The sequence below is a fragment of the Engraulis encrasicolus genome, chromosome 5 (assembly GCF_034702125.1).
Source record: "Engraulis encrasicolus isolate BLACKSEA-1 chromosome 5, IST_EnEncr_1.0, whole genome shotgun sequence".
In the NCBI taxonomy this organism is placed as follows: domain Eukaryota; kingdom Metazoa; phylum Chordata; class Actinopteri; order Clupeiformes; family Engraulidae; genus Engraulis; species Engraulis encrasicolus.
The window spans coordinates 52,310,553-52,326,794 of record NC_085861.1 but is presented as its reverse complement, the minus strand read 5'-3'; the positions used below and the strand labels follow the sequence as shown (position 1 = coordinate 52,326,794).

The following is a 16,242-nucleotide window of genomic DNA, read 5'->3' as shown; positions in this document are numbered from 1 at the left end:
TGTCTGTCTGTCTGTCCTCTCTGTCTGTGTGTCTGTCTGTCTGTCTCTCCCACTCTCTTCCTCCCTCTCTGTCTTTGTTTTTCTTTTCTTCATTTTTTCTATCTGGCTGATGAGTCACTTGGAATATACTGCTTCAGGGCCATGTAAAGTGATAAAACTGAGTCTCCAGGGACCTGAGAAGGATGAAGGAAATTTTCATGGCTTTTCTTTATGAGAGACACATTTCAGGAAAGCATATTTTATAGAGGTCATCGAAGTTTCCATATTTTCACTCAGTGTTCTTCGTTCACTTGTGTTTTTTTTCTCTCTCACCTTTTCACACACCTAGAGTTGAACTAGAAAGAGGAGAGGAGATGAGGCGAGGCCGAGATTGAGTCTCGAGCTGGGAAATGAGACCCATTCTTTCTTGAAACCTTTGATCTGTAACCTGGTTAATTAACTGGTGGGCATAATATCTGTGTCCATTTCGCTCCCCCATCCCCCCACCACCACCTCAACGTGGGTGGACAGGCTGCCAGGAGCATTGTATTAACCAGCCATTGAGGCTTCTCCTCTGCCATGTATTATATTTTCAATTCAGACATATATTTTTTCCGTCCTGTGAAAGTATTAGCATTACAATAGCCTTCACAGGGTAGACGATTGCTAATCAGACTTGCTGTACGTAACGGCCAGGTTATTATAGAGCTGAATGCTCCATCAGTTCAGCTAACAGTCTGATACCGTCCATAAATCTGTAATATCAGAGATTGGTTGTAAAGGGGGATGGGGAGGCACAAAGGCAAATTGTATGTCTTTTCCCCCGGTGCTCAGAATATTGTATTGCGTTAACAGGATAGTTTCCTGTGTGATTAGTGAGAGTTAATGGTGTCTCTCTCTGCTGTTGGCCCCTGAAATGATCAGGATGGCACTGCTTAGGGATGATCTGCTACAATGAGCACAGTGACATGCACAGAGAATTCCGGTTTCAAACTGAATAACGTCAGCATTTGGTTTGTTATAAGTTCTGGAATATTCTGTTTACATGTGTTGAACAGCAACAAAATATTGCCCTTACGCAACCACATTCGGAATGAATAAAGAGTTTACCCGACTCCAGCACCAACCCAGTAGGCTACTGCCGCCGTTCTGTTTAAAATCTGAATTTTCCTCACATGTAACTGACACTGCAGCAGAGTTGGGAGTTTGCAAAAAGTACGTCTGAGTATGTGTATTAATATGCTTCTAATGTGCATCTAAGAGAGCGGGAGAGGGAGGTGGAAGAAAAGACAGAGAGAGAGACAGAGCGAGAGAGAGTGTTGTTTGTAGGTTCTGTGTCAAATTCATTTTTTTGCTTTTTTTAGGAATCATTGTCCTTGTGTCTTAGCAGAGGTTGCAGGGAGGATAGGGGTGGGTGAGTTACGGGGGTGACAAGGGAATCACACTTGATTTACTTTTTATTTATTTATTCATTGCAGAGACACGGGGCGGCAAGGCGGATGGGGTAGCGTTTCTCCCTCTCCATTGGTTTGGAGCTAGGTTACCGCCCTCCCCCCATTTTCGCAGACAAAGAACAGACTTAATGCCACTATGACAAATCTCGCTTTTCCTCCCGCAACAAACTCTGGCAAGGTCACCAGGATCAGAAGTTAATCAGCTGAATATGTGTGACCTGAATACAAAATAGATTGGTTTTCTTTGCAGTGTTTGGGGGGGTGCTACAGGGGTCTTGTAATTTACCCAGTAAAAAGTAGGGAAGGCTTAGAGGAATGGCAGAGGGAGGGAGAGAGTGAGAGGGAGGTGGAGGGAAAGAAAGTTTGAGGTGAAGTGCAACAGGGCTGAAGGAGAAAGCGAAGAAGGAGAACAGGAGAAAGACAAAAACAAATCTGAGCAGTGGGAAGTAGTGAACAAGTAGAGTGGAGAGGGCAGTCAATAATGACTCTCTCTCTTTCTCTTTCTCTTTCTCTCTCTCTCTCTCTCTCTCTCTCTCTCTCTCTCTCTCTTTCTCGGAGGCCCCTTGTGCGTTGAGTGCGCTGGATGATGTCTGAAATACAGCTCTGACCCACATGCCTGCTTTTAATATGCAGCAGAGAGGCAGGCTAGGCTATCCAGCAACTGCATCTTCTAAACATTTGTAACATGCAAGGAAATTGAACGCAGAAAAAAAAATGCGGTGTTAATTTCACATTTAATTTCACACAAATACAATCTAGAAAATGATAAATCAACTCTGTAGACCTGTAATGCACACTGTTTTGCCAGTGCAACACTGTGATAGTCGTTGAAAAGACGTAACTACCATGGCACTACACTACATTACACAATGCCTTTAGTAATGTGTCTTTGTCTTTGCCATTCTGGTTACTGGATGCCATTCTGGCAACTTAATAACAGGGGCTATGTCTTAGTAAAGGGGTAAGTGTTAAATTAACACTGTATTTGTTACTGATGGAGATTGAAGACGGTGATTGTAGCCTACACAGCCAATAATGGGGTACAGATTTTTGAGACCCCCCACCCCCCCTCTCTCCTGCCCCCAACCCTGCTGCCTGCCTCCTCAAACTTTGTCTTTTCTCTCCATATGGTCTTGGTGTTCCGTGTGAGTTTGTTAGAAAGCCTGTAGGCTGTCAGCCCAGCCTTTTGTTTTCTTCTGACTTTTATGGGCCGTGGGTCTCAGGTGCGTGTCTCAACCCCCTTTACCTCCCCGAAAAATAAATAAAAGAGAAATAATGCCTGTGGTAAAGCAAACACACGCACACACACACACACAAACCCACACACACACACACACACACACATGCACGCACGCACGCACACACACAGACAGACACACACACACACACACACACACACACACACACACACACACACACACACACACACACACACACACACACACACACACACACACACACACACACACACACACACACACATCTGTCAGTGCAGGTGAGAGTTTTTGGGAAGGTACAGGCCTATGATTTGCATTAACCGTCAGGGGTGCATGAAGGATGCTGATGTTTTATAGTGACAAAGTGGAGGAGAGGCGTCAAACTCACTTCCATCAGCTGTCCTCCTGGGAGCAACAGTCTGTTGTAATCCCACAGGAGCCTTATTTAATTTGACAAAAATCCCACAATGTGTGTGATGTGATTACGGGAAGAACGATCTCCTGTGAGCGCTTCTCATTTTGTTAAGTGGGGTGGATGGTGGTAAGGCCTCAGTGTATATGTTTTAGGGTGGGTGGAGGGGGTGAGATGTGGTCGGCTGGTTGGAAGTGTCATATCGTGTCGTCGGGGGTGTCGTAGGGACACGTCTGGTGTGGTGTGTGTGTGTGTGACAAGTCGTCTGTGGCGTGTTATCCAGCTATAGCACCCTTAATGCTCCTCTGTGATCCCGCTGCGTAGTAGTGGCTGATCCTGGATGATGAGAGGATAAGGCCTCTTGCCTTGCGCCTCAGGGGTGTGTGATTAATCAAACAGAGAAGAGGGGACGGGGGACGGGGGGGGGTTGGCCGCAGGGGACCCTTTCCTCTTCCTCCTCTTCCTCCTCTTCATCCTCATCCTCATCCTCCACTTCCACTTCCTCCACTGCTGCTCTCTGCTGTTGTTCTTTAACTCGCAACTTAACTTCCGTAACTCTGTCGAATTCATCGGTGGAATGTTTTGCTGTTTTCTTTTCTTTCACAAAGGGGAGTGGGGATCGTCCGAGGAGCTTCCACATGTGACTTTTTTCTCCTCCCTCCTCCTCCTCATCATCCTCATCCTCATAATCTTCCTCCTTTTCTGCTGTTTCTGCTGTTCTTTCTCCGAAGCTGCAGCAACTTTTCAAAAAAAGGAAAAAACCTCAGCAAAGAAGCCATAACGCTCCTTATCACGCTTGTTTATTTTGTAAATGAAATGGTGCGGCACAAACCGAACCAAAGCGCCGTTCCTCGCTCAGCCTCAGCCTCAGCCTTACAGCTTCAGCGGCAGTGCAGTGTAGTGCAGTGCTGCGGTAGGGAAAGTATTCGGTGTGTTGGCGCAACTGGGTGTAAAATACGTCGTTGTAGATTTGAGGTTGAACCCGAGCAAGAGTGGTAATACAATCTGTCCCACTGGTGGTGGAGTTGCTGTTCTGCTGTTCTGCTCAGCTCGCATGCTCTAATCAAAGAAGGTTAACCAGGGGCTGGTAACACAAAGCATTCACAGATTTTTGTGCTTCCTTGCAATTTGTCTTTTTTTTTTGGTCAGGAGGCAGAATGTCTCATTTATTTATTTATTTATTTATTTTGAGGTTGGCTTTGGGGTGAAATTCTTTTGAAATGAGAAGATTTTTCCCTTTAAAGTAGTAGCGAGATAAACTTGAAAGGAGCTCCCTTGATTGTGCAACCTGGCTCATGTACATGCAATTTGTTGGGAGGCTTTTAAGTGCGTTAGGCCGTCCAGCAGAGCTCATGCCTGAGTTTTTCCTGCGTTTGTGCCAAGTGCCGTAACTCCAGGAATGACTTTCGCAGGTCTGTGGTGGTCGGCAGTCTGCACACAGAAATCAAATTGTGATGCGGGCCAAACAGGTGGTTCATTATCTGTCCTCCTCATTAAGGAAACCCCAACAAATCACTTGTTACCGCGGAGATGAGATGAGATGAGAGGCAGCACACTGGGGAATAATCGCTCTCGTCCAGGACATTTTTGTACTATCTAGATAATTCCACCCGAGCTGGAATGTCAGGCTTTTTCAGAGGAATAGTTGTAGAGACACACGCGCATGTACACACACACACGCACGGACATGTACGCACACGCACACGCATGTTGGTGCGTGCCAAAAATTAGGCGAAATTCCACGGACCACTAAGAGCTTTATTTTTTTTCTATTTTTTCCCAATTTTTTCCATCATTTTTTTCAGGAATTGGAAAAACTTGTTTTTTTTGCGTTACGCCTTTAAACGTCAACCATCCATGTATTCAAACTCACAGATATGCAACTTTATTGCAACAGGAGGCCATTTTGATTGGAAGTGAGTCCTTGGCTGTGTTTTGCATCTGAAAAATAGACAGGGCTGTATTTTCCTCAAATTACAACCGCTGCTGCGCGTGGTATCGACCGAAATGAAACTCGGTAGCGCGGCGTCGTGTGCAGTAAAATACAATAAAACCCTGGCATGCTGCCCACAGAAAGCATCATGCCAATTCCATTAAGCCTATTATTGACACCACTGGCCTGCTTTCTCTTTGTCTCCCTGTGTTCGGTTTCCTCTTGTATTTTTATCCTCGTTTGAGGTCAACCGGAGCTTGAGTGATACCAGCTCTGCCTAGAGCTGAGTGAGTAGGAGCCTCCTAAATGAAACCTCTGTGCCATATTGAGTTTTGGCACAGGAGTGCTACTGCCCTAACCTCACCTAGACCTCCATAGGCATGTGGCAGCCAGCTGGTCAATGGACTCATCCAGGGCCTTGCCTCAGAATACACCGTAGGAATGTTAGGTTACCCTCCCAACTCCCACCTACCTACTATTTGGATGCAGGGAAGGCAACGGTTGGTGGAGGGGTCAGTTGTCCAGGGCACTGGGAGATCTGAGGGTGGGGGTGTGGGGGCAGATTTTGGTCTCCATTACATTGCATGTAATGAATGAGGGTGTCATTCAGATGACTCGGTTCCCAGGCCCAGCCAAAGCTGTCACCGGCCCCTTTGGATGTTTGGATGATCGACCTCTCTAGTAAGGAGGAGGCGGGTGGGAGTTTGGACAGAAAGGGCACATTTTTCTTTCCCCCGGAGATAGTGCAGTGCAGCCTGCCCAGTGTTGTTTTGGCAGGGGTGCGCAGTGCACCTCTGCTCGGCTCGGTTGAAGAGCACCTATTGATCACTATATTGTTATCATTGGATTCCACATCTCTATCATATGCCGAGATGTCATCATCCGTTTGGTAGATTTCCTCATGTAAATGGTTTCGTGAAATTTCTATAGCTTTATAGTATTTTTATCTTTTCAAAAGCTGCATCATACAAGTAATTTAGTTTCCTTGCAAGACTTCTGACTCTGATTCATAAGATGTACCTGCAGACCAGATATGGACACATTTTCAGTCGTACATGTATATTACTGTCAACAATACATCCTAACAAACAAAAAAATTCTATACTGAGGCAAAAAACCTGCATATCAGTGCACTGAGGGCATCTCAGCCATACAGTAGTTGAATGAGGAGTTGTTAGTGACTGGCCAGAATCAGTCAAAAGCTTCTTGCTTTTGGAGCTGCAGCCTGACTGCCAATGAAAGGCCGTATTCATACTGAGCAGATTGGGAGTGCAGCTTGTGTTCTAGGTTGCCCTGAGATTTTGGCAGCTTCTGGTTGGGATTTGTGAAGATTTTTTGGTTGAATTGGGTCCATTATGCTAACATGTTAAATGCTCAGACGACCGCCTCATTAGGTCTGCTGCTTTCTCTACTCTGATGTTGGTTGGCTCCGATGTGACATTACTTAAGTACAAAACTTTCACATTCAGTGTGTCCATTCACTGTGTTAAGAAACAAGATAAGGGGTTTTAAATCACCAAAAGCCACCAGACTGCCTCAAACACACCAGTAATTCATGTTTGACATAATTTAAATGGCCTCACAAAATAGAGTAAATATAAATCTATAAGGCGAGAGCTGGGCAGTTTGTTAATTATTCGAGCATTCTTGTGGCCCCTTTAGGGTACGTCTTAAGCAGTGTGGGTAATGTTGTGCTCACAGCACTAGATAAGTGTTGCATTTACTTCACTCTCATTTCCTAATCCTTATTTCTTGCTTTTTGCATTTTTTAGGTTGAAGCTGAAACGTTGCTCAGTGAGGGAGTGGACCCTGCGGCTGATTCACGCTCACCACCTGACAACCAACTTCCCATCAAACTCCCAATTTGGCTGAGAGACTTGGTAAGAGCCCATGGGTTACTCTTGGTCTTGTACTCACTGTATGTCTGTTTTACTTTCTAAATGTGTTTTTCTGTACTTGTTGTGTGTGTTCTGTTGTTGCGTCAGAAAATCAAATAGTGCAGGCATAGTGGCCCTTGAAAAAAAGAAGTTACAAGTGTTGCTTCAAGACACGACATGAAAATGAAAACCTCCTGCTCCTTGTTTATCCCAGTTCTGTGGGATAGTGACTTGGCCAGAGCCTCAGAGCCGTTTGCCCTGGGGAGTACTGTATGCCGAGGCAGCCTGTCCAGCTTGACAGCCCATGGCAAGTGCCATTTGCCAAGTAGCTGGACACCAAAGGACAACGCTAAGGTGCGACTGTCCTGAAGCCTCTCTGGGGGTACGATGAAGCAGATGGCAGACCAGATGCAGATGAGGGTTTGTCCGTGACCTTGGAGTTTGCTAAGGATCGAACGAGTGGACAAAAAACACTCCTGTGCCCTCAAACACATCTCCATCAAGAAAAAAACAAAGCACCAAAACAAAACTTTGATGCTGACAACACACACCCTGTCTGCCTGCTATGTTTCCCACCATAGTGTTGTTGTAGGTGTTGTTCTAGAAGTCACCATGGTTGCCATAGTTGCTGCTGACACGTGAAAGAACTCATTGCAGTGTTCCGCCGTTGCGGAGGTGTAGTCAAAAATTGTGCACACACATTCCAAAGAATTGCTGCAGGTGCTGGATGTATTAAATGAATGCATGAAAGGAACAAAACATCTGCACACCGCAGAAGCTCCTTTGCTGTTATTTATTTCGTGAATAGTCGAGACAACATTTCGAAGACCCTGTGTTAGGTGGAAATTTATTTATTTTTCCTTTGTTGTGGAGGTGTAACCTGGCTTGGGCTGATTGCCACCAACACACACTCGTTGGTCTTCCCCAAACGACGTCAGAAAAGATTGAGTGCGGGTGGCCCTGGTGGGTGCTCTGGAGTGCTGTAATCTGATTGTGGGTGGCGGAGAGGAGAGAGGAGGCTGAGAGGGCCCGTCCTGAGAGGAGTCTGAGAGGGACGGGTGTCAGGAATATAATTGGGGTGAGGAGATCCCCTGGGCAGATTGAGGCCGGCTTTATTAAGTCGCTTGAACTTGGATGTGCCGGCTGGGCCTTTGCACTTTGCGGTGCCACTCGCATCTTGCCTAATCTCCTGTTTCCGTCAGAGGCTGGTTGCAAATGGCCTCCATGGAAGTCCACTCAAAAGGGGTTGTACAAACTCTCTCTCTCTCTTTCTCTCTCTCCCTCTCTCTCTCTCTCTCTCTCTCTCTCTCTCTCTCTCTCTCTCTCTCTCTCTCTCTTTCTCTCTCTCTCTCTCTCTCTCTCTCTCTCTCTCTGTCACTTCATTTTGACATCTTGGAGTTTCACTTTTCAAAATAGCAGTTTATTATAGTATATACTGTCAAAATGGATGTAAAGGCCTACTGTAAGTTCACAAAAAAGAAGGGAGTAGGATACCTTTTACACTCTGTAAACAGTAAAGCGTCATGGAAATGCCAAGAGGTAATTGCTTCCCAAATTTATTAGGCATTCACGCCCTTCTCTTCATGTATCACATAGTGAATTTGTATGATGAGATACATGAACTAGGCCAGCAGTGTCAAACTAAAACATGAATGAACATGAATGAATACCCAGAATACATGTCATACCAGTGACTACATTTTTCACCATACATTCTCAGTCTCTTGGATAAATTGTTCACACCATCCAAATGTTGTATTGTAGTTCTATAAATTCCTTATGTCCATACGCAGTAAAAAATGCAGTGTGACTTCAACACAGAGTTGAATTAACATCTCTAGAGTATGTTTGGACTGAAGTGTTGAATTGACAGGACATTATTTAGTGTGTAGTCACTGTTGGTGGTCTCTCTGAGGAGGCATTTAGCAGGTTTGGCCCCCCGTGCCCAAAGTGTTTTGGCCACCCCTTTTATTTCAGAATGCCGGTGCCTGTCGCCCATCTAGCATTGCAGCAAGAGTGACAGGGCTGAACACTCTTGGCGTGTGCAGTTGCCGTTGTCCTGGGCCCAGAGAAAGGGAGGGCCCAGAATTGGGTCCCCATTACTTTAAACTATGTATTGAGTGGGGGAGGGCTTTCAGATCAATTTGTCCCAGGCCCAGCCAAAGCAGTCAGCGGCCCTGTGCGCAAGGGCCCGTTGCTGACAGGAGGGCCTGCTCTGTCCTTGTCTAGCTCTTTTATTGCGCTGTTAAAGTTCCCCAGTGTCACCGTTTATCACCCCTGTTAGTGTCAGCACCCACCCTTCATTACCCACCTCCCTTTTGTCCTCTGCTCTCCACGTATTTACCTCAAGTCCGGCTGGGGTGTTTAGGGACGGGCGTGTGGGAGGGTGAGGGCCACAATGTCATTCAGCCACTGGTCACTCTGCTCCCACCCACCCCCACACACACACCATCACCCCCCCCCCCCAACACTTGTGCTCATCCATGCAATTAATGATAAAAACGAAGAATTATAAAATCTGTCCGAGACGAGCAGGTAATTATTATTACATAGTCTGGCTCAGCGTACCTTGACAGTGAGTGATAATTAAGTGGCGGTAATGAATAGCATTGGCATGGCATCCAGTATATAGACACAGTGGGATGTAACCTTCAAGGATTGCAGTTTGTTTTCCCCATAGCTCCAGGGGCTAAGGCTGAAAGGGGACATTGACGCACGAGGTCTCTCGTGTGGCTCTCAAAGGACATACCATGGTGTGGCGTGGGGTGTGTGCTGTGCTGTGCTTCTCAGAAACAAACAAAAAGAAAGGAATAGTAGAGCAGAGAGGCTCGAGATGGGGAGGTCGTCTCGTCTCGTCTGTGGTGTGGGCTTTGCTGTGAGTTTGCTGCTCTCGCTCTCTTGTTCTTGCGCACAAATTGATTTCTGAGGAAGCAGGCGAGAGGCCGGGTCTGGGTGTTCTTTGCTGCCTCAGTCATCTGTTAATCCCCCCCTGTAGCCCTTGCTAGAGAGTTGAGGGGTGGGTGTTTGGGGTGGAAGTGGAGGAGGGCAGGGTTGGGAGGTCGTGGGAGGAAATGCTTGTGCTGCTCGCTACGCTAACGAACACCCCCTGCCGTCTGCAGCGCTTCCAGGGCTGTGCTAATGCTGTGGCCATGAGACTCACAGGGCATTGTGTGTGTGTGTGTGTGCGTGTGTGCGTGTGTGCGTGTGTGTGTGTGTGTGTGTGTGTGTGTGTGTGCGTGTGTGTCTCTCTCTCTCTGTGTGTGTGTGTGTGTGTGTGTGTGTGTGTGTGTGTGTCTGTGTGTGTGTGCGTGCGTGTGCGTGCGTCATACATACACATCCTTATAAGACTTCTTTACAGATGAGGATGATTTTCTGCCAGAGGACGGAGATGGAGAGGCAGAAAATCTCAAAGTGATATGCAAGACGGCCTAGAAATACAGTAGGAGAGATAGAGAGAGAGAGGGATAGGGATGGAGGGCCACTGCAATCACAGAAACCCTCAGGTCAGTCTGCACTGCTTTCTCCCCCATCATCCACTAACCACCGCCATCCACCAGCTTACCACCGGCACATTTCCATGGTAATGCGATGGAGAGACTTTAGGCCCTGCCTTGCGGGGAAGGGGCCGCCAGTTCCTGTCCTCCATTTGGCAGATGGAGGGAGAGAGAGAGAGGGAGAGAGGTGTCTCACTGACTGCCAGTGTATTAGATTAAGACCCCGCTTGTTTGCATTCTAAACCCTCCTTCCTCCAAGCCAGCATGTGGAGGCATTTCCACTTTAAAGAGGGGCTGCCAAGTTAAAATGCATATTATTAGGGAAGAAAGGGCCTGGGAAGAATGGAGTGTAAGGGGGAGAAAAAAACCCTGCATTGCTTCACTGAAAGATTTCTTATCCACAAGCCTCGGCAGAGTGCTGCATAAAAAAATCCTTGCATAAAGGAATTGCTATTATATTAAGCTGTCTCCTGGAGAAAGCCTTGTATGATTTAGTTACATTTGCCCAATGTTAATCTTGACTTTTGATAGACATTGGCATGGTGAAAGTTACCACACACCAATTTCAACCTTAGAATTTATAAAGGATGAACAGGGGTTCACTGTTGTCTTTGGTGACAAGGAATCATGCGGCTGGAAACAGGCTATCTACACTTCTGTCTACCTTTATACAATTATCATAGAGAGAGAGAGAGAGAGAGAGAGAGAGAGAGAGAGAGAGAGAGAGAGAGAGAGAGAGAGAGAGAGAGAGAGAGAGAGAGAGAGAGAGAGAGAGAGAGAGAGAGAGAAATGTTGCGTGACAGAGTGTATTCACAGTCATGCTGCTCCCCATCTAACCCCTCGTGTTTCCAACCGCCAGCCTCATCGTTGGGATATAAGCATGTTCAGCTGTGGTCACAGGAAAACCAGCTCTCCGATGCCTTAATAACATGCTTGCTCCCAGCGAAATGAGGGGTGGGTAAAATGTTGCACGCCTGCCGTTGTTGTGCACGTCTCTCAAACTGAGGTGCTGTTTACGCGCAACCCAGGAGGACGAGTTTCAGTCCACTTCCGGGATATTTGCTTGATTGGTTGATTGAAACCTCTGTCCTTCAGCTGGCAACTCTTGTCTCTCTGTCGTTATTTTCCTGGCCGTGCATTTTGAATAATGAGGCACTTTGATTCCAGCGTGTTTTTAAAAGGGGCTGAATGCTTGATTACACAGAAAAAATGATTATAGTGAGGACGAGAAGTGTGTCTCCTGCATGGAGTGGGAACCGGGTAGCTCATTTGTTTCAAGATGACAAGAGTACCTGCACAAGCAAGCAATTAGCTTAAGTGGCCTCCCAAGCCACCGGATCTTTTTATTCTTCACATGGAGAAAAGCTCATATTGATAGGTGAGGCTTTGGGCTCTAAATATGGCTGGCTACCTGTGTGGCATTCTTTCAATCCTGATTAATTTGCTTCATTTGCACTTGAAAAGGAGTGCCTCTTTCAACATGTCTAATGAAGGATGGGCTGAAGAACTATCCCTATCCAAAGAAAACAAATAAACAGGAAAAAAACATGTCTGCTCAGTTAATGAATCTGGCCTTGTACTTCTTGTATCTGGCCTCGAACAACTAACCAACAGCAATATCATTACTGCATGCTACTTTCCAAAGCCAAAAATAACTTCACTTTAATCATTTGGCGGAAGGTGGTTAGAGCTGTCTCCATTAAAACCATAGCAGCTGAAATTCATATTTAGCTTTCTTCTTCAGAAAGCCCTGACTGGTTAGACACATTTGCCCAATCTTGAGTTTTGAGAGTACATCTGCTCTGCTCTATACTTACGTACATCAGAAAAATACATAGAGGGACAGGTTGACAATGCTGGTCAGGATACCTGGTTTCCACAGGCACCAAACGATGGCCGACGATGACCAAACAATGACCAAAATGTTAGGGTGGCATGTTGGGTGCACAATATGCCATATCATGGCAGCTTTATCAGCTTTGTCTTGATATTTCATAGTGGGAAACAATCTAAAAAAATGAGTCAATGCTGTCTCATAAGTAGCGACCCTGCACGGACCCTAGTCTCTGTAAAAATCCTACTCTGACTAAAGCAACTCTGTGAATAATTAGTCCTAGTTGTCTGTGCCGTATGCTACTGCAAGAGTGTGGTAGACTTTAAAATGACTTCTAATGGCTTCAAAGACTGCTCCCTCTCTCTCTCTCTCTCTCTCTCTCTCTCTCTCTCTCTCTCTCTCTCTCTCTCTCTCTCTCTCTCTCTCTCTCTCTCTCTCTGATTAGTGTTAGTTGCTGTGTATATGTAGCCATGTTTATTTGCCTTTATGAAGCAGAGGTGTTTATTGCCAGATTTCTGCCTACACCACTGGTAAAATGGATAAATGTAGGTCATAAAAAGGACTGCATATTCCACTAAACTGTCAGACGATGCATAAATTAAACATTCATTTCCATGCCATGGCCCACACACATTTTGACTTTTCGTGTAAGCGATTGCCACTTCAAAGAGACATTTTTCATGGACATAAAAATAAGTATATAGCCTATTGTACTAACATGAATGACTGTATAATGGCACTGTTTACAAGAGCTAAAGCAAGCAATTCGTACACAGAGAGCAGCACATGCTGTAATTGAATGAACTGTGGTAAGATCCTGGCAGAATTACAGCTTTTTAAAGCACTGACTCTGTAGTTCTGCTGCATAGCCTCATTAGCCATCACAACTCTTTTTATCTTCATTTTTTATTTTTTTTAACAACAGCTACATAGCCTACACTTAAGAAAGCACACATGCATGCAAACATCCGCATATCATTTTTTCCCTTTTTTAACAGGAGTGTAAGGTGTGTTTTTGTCCAAAGTCTGTTGAGTTAGTGAGTTGGTGTTTCTTTGTAGGAAGAAGCTGTCTGGCGTCCAAAAAAAGAGTGCAGTTCCCACACTCCTTGCTTGGGGCGTGAGAGATAGCAGTTATTGATCAGTCTATAAAACAGTGATGGTAGCGTTGGGTTGTGGTGCGTGTGTGTGTGTGTGTGTGTGTGTGTGTGTGTGTGTGTGTGTGTGTGTGTGTGTGTGTGTGTGTGTGTGTGTGTGTGTGTGTGTGTGTGTGTGTGTGTGTGTGTGTGTGTGTGTGTGTGTGTGTGTGTGTGTGTGTGTTTGGGAGGGGGGGGGCTGTGGCAGGAGATTAATGCTGTGCGTGGGATGAGAGGGCCTCATGAAGTTGTTGTGTTAATGTGGAAAAAGCAGTGTGATCAGCGATATTGGCAGTGTTGAGAGCTGCTCTGTGATTAAAGAGTGAAGCTGTCCATCCCGCAGGGTTTATCGGAGCTTACCTCCTCTCCAACGCTCTGCACTCTCCCATGTTACTCCAGTTAAGCTCCTCAAGAAGAAAAAGACAAAGTAGACTAAAGAGTGAAAGGATGCAGCACTGCTATCTCGCCCATGCACTTCCAATGTTCCGTTGAGGTTTTGGAGAGCACAAACAAACGGCAAGGGTGTGTGTGTGTCACAGTAATGTGTTTGTGAGTCTGTTTGTGTACTCGACTCAAAGGTTACCCGTTTTTTTAATCATTCTTTAAAAGTTAATTCATTCTATTTTCTAAGGTCAAAATAGGGCATCTTAAAGTAAAACTTCATAATCAGGAATCAGCTTCGTTAATTGCATCTTGAACCAAGGTTAACCCACATAATAACATTTTTATGAGCTTTGTTGTTGTCATGAGCAGATTTGTTGTTTGTGAGTGGCTGCCTTAAGCTAAATCCTTTCTCTCTCTCACACACACTCTCTCTCACTAACTTTCCCCAAATTACCTTTGAGGTAATTTGCATCCAGAAACTCCCTAGGCACCGGTGTGCTGGCAATGCCGTATTAATTGTGTGTTATTGCAGCCAAAAACAAGTATGTTTTTTTTTTCTAAGGGCCCCGTTTGGAGCAGCTTGCTAGAAATATGCAGAATGTTTCTGCAGTCCTCCTCCACCTGGGTTTCATTAAGGAAGGGTTATGAGAAGTGTGTATTTCACCAAATGATTGTTGTTTTCTTCCTCTCCCCTGTCTGCTGTCTCTGGCTCTGCTCTGCCTGCTGATGCCATCTCGTTAAGGCACACTAGTTTTGCGTGTGTGCATGCAAGGATGCCGCCCAGGGGCACTGTGTCTTTTCCAGACTTGTTCAGTCAGTCAGTCACTCAGTGTGTAGCGTCTCCCTCCCAGGCTTTGCAAACTCGGCAGCCTGAGCCTGGTCTAGACCAGTGTTTCTAAAACTTTTTCAGACCAAGGACCGCTTTCTCACAATTTTGTTTTGGTTTTCAGAGACTTGTCAAGTGAATTTGCACACTACAAGTTTTAGGCGCTGCAAATTCAGATGCAGATCACTTTTTTAATAGTCTTATTTTTTTAGTAAGAAACGAACAAGGTAGGTTGTGTTTGGTTTTCTACAAAAGCTACAAAAATTAGTCTACAAAAATGTTAAAAATATATCCTATACTAGCTTGTTTTGGAAACGCTGACTGCATTTGTAGAAATCCCCTAACGGACCGCATTAAGCAGCACTCTCACGGACCACCAGTGGTCCCCAGAACCACACTTTGAGAACCATGACACAGTTAAAAATGCAGTGTTAAATGCAACACTCAGAAAGAACATGTAAAATCTTCTAGCGTGTATTTGGTCCCAGGGTACTTTAAGTGTTGAAGTAGCACTGCATGTGTTACTGTGTATGTAGTGTAGACACATATGGGAAGCAGTCAGGGACCAGGGGAGAGCTGTCTATGGCAGCAGGCAGCCCGGGGCTGCTGTCAGTCCACCGTGTCAAATTAGCCAGCGAGACGCGGCCGTCAAGATGGAGACACATGCAGCTGAGGTCAAAGGTCACCCAATAAGGCCACGGCCACAGGCCACCCCCCTTGTGACCTCTGCTGGCCCCCTCGTGATGAAAGATGGGGTCCTTTGACACGGACACATGGGCAAACACGCAAGTCACTAAATCTCCCTTACCGAAGACCCCCAAGGGATTGACCCACCTCTAACACCACCCCTATACCTACCCCCCGATTATACACATCCCCCTCTCCCTTCCCTTCCTCCTTGTATATTCCTTTTTGGCTTGGTGTGGCGATCGATCGTGTCATGCATGTGTGCACATGTATGGGCGAAAGCTCATCATCGCCATTCTTCTTCATTCAGAGGGATCTCTAAGCCCTGCACTCGACATCCCTCACAACTGTTGTCTGCTAATTGCCTCCTATACCCAACTCCAACTCTCAGTCCCCCACCATCACTTCAGCACCACCACCATCACCTCCCAGACACAGCAGCACCACCCAGCTCCACCTCACCATCACTTCCGACAACCAGCACCATCACCTCCACCTCCAATACCCTCATCATCGTCACTGGTGCCTTTGGCTGAAGTGAAGGCCAAGGAGAAGAGCGTGTAAAGTGGTCTCCTCCGGTGTGCACATTCCCACGAAGCAATCAAGTGCCTTGCAGATGGATGGGCAGGGAAGCCAACAGGGGGTGGCAGAATTGGGTCTGGGAGGGGGGGGTGCCTTCAGATTACTTTGTCCCGAGCCCAGCCTATCAGCGGCCCTGTGGATGGGAAATAGACTTTGGAAGGGTAAAGGGGTCGAGGTTGGTCTGAGCAATGTATCGCACACTCCAGAGACACTGCGGGAAGAGAGGAATAAGGGGGAGAGGGACAGAGGGAAATAAAGAGAGATCCATTTCCCCTGCAGGGCATGATCTTGCATCCTTTGATGGCTGTGGACTCTTCATTTTTTTCAGACTTCTTCTGAGGCTCTGCATGCGATTTGTCTTTGTGAATTCTCTCAGTCTTTGTCGACTCATTAAGGCCTGGCCTGCTGCCCTGTGCAAGTCTCTCTCTCT

The 16,242-nt window shown here is 46.1% G+C and overlaps 1 protein-coding gene across 2 annotated transcripts in view; it reads left to right on the top strand.

Annotated features, from left to right (window-relative positions):
• sema6e (sema domain, transmembrane domain (TM), and cytoplasmic domain, (semaphorin) 6E) overlaps window positions 1-16,242 on the top strand; it is a 185,146-nt gene that overhangs the window by 14,422 nt on the left and 154,482 nt on the right. For both annotated transcript variants that reach the window (XM_063199712.1, XM_063199711.1), the window contains exon 2: window positions 6,768-6,875. The gene's annotated coding sequence lies outside the window, so the exon portion shown is untranslated. The remainder of the gene's footprint in view (window positions 1-6,767; window positions 6,876-16,242) is intronic.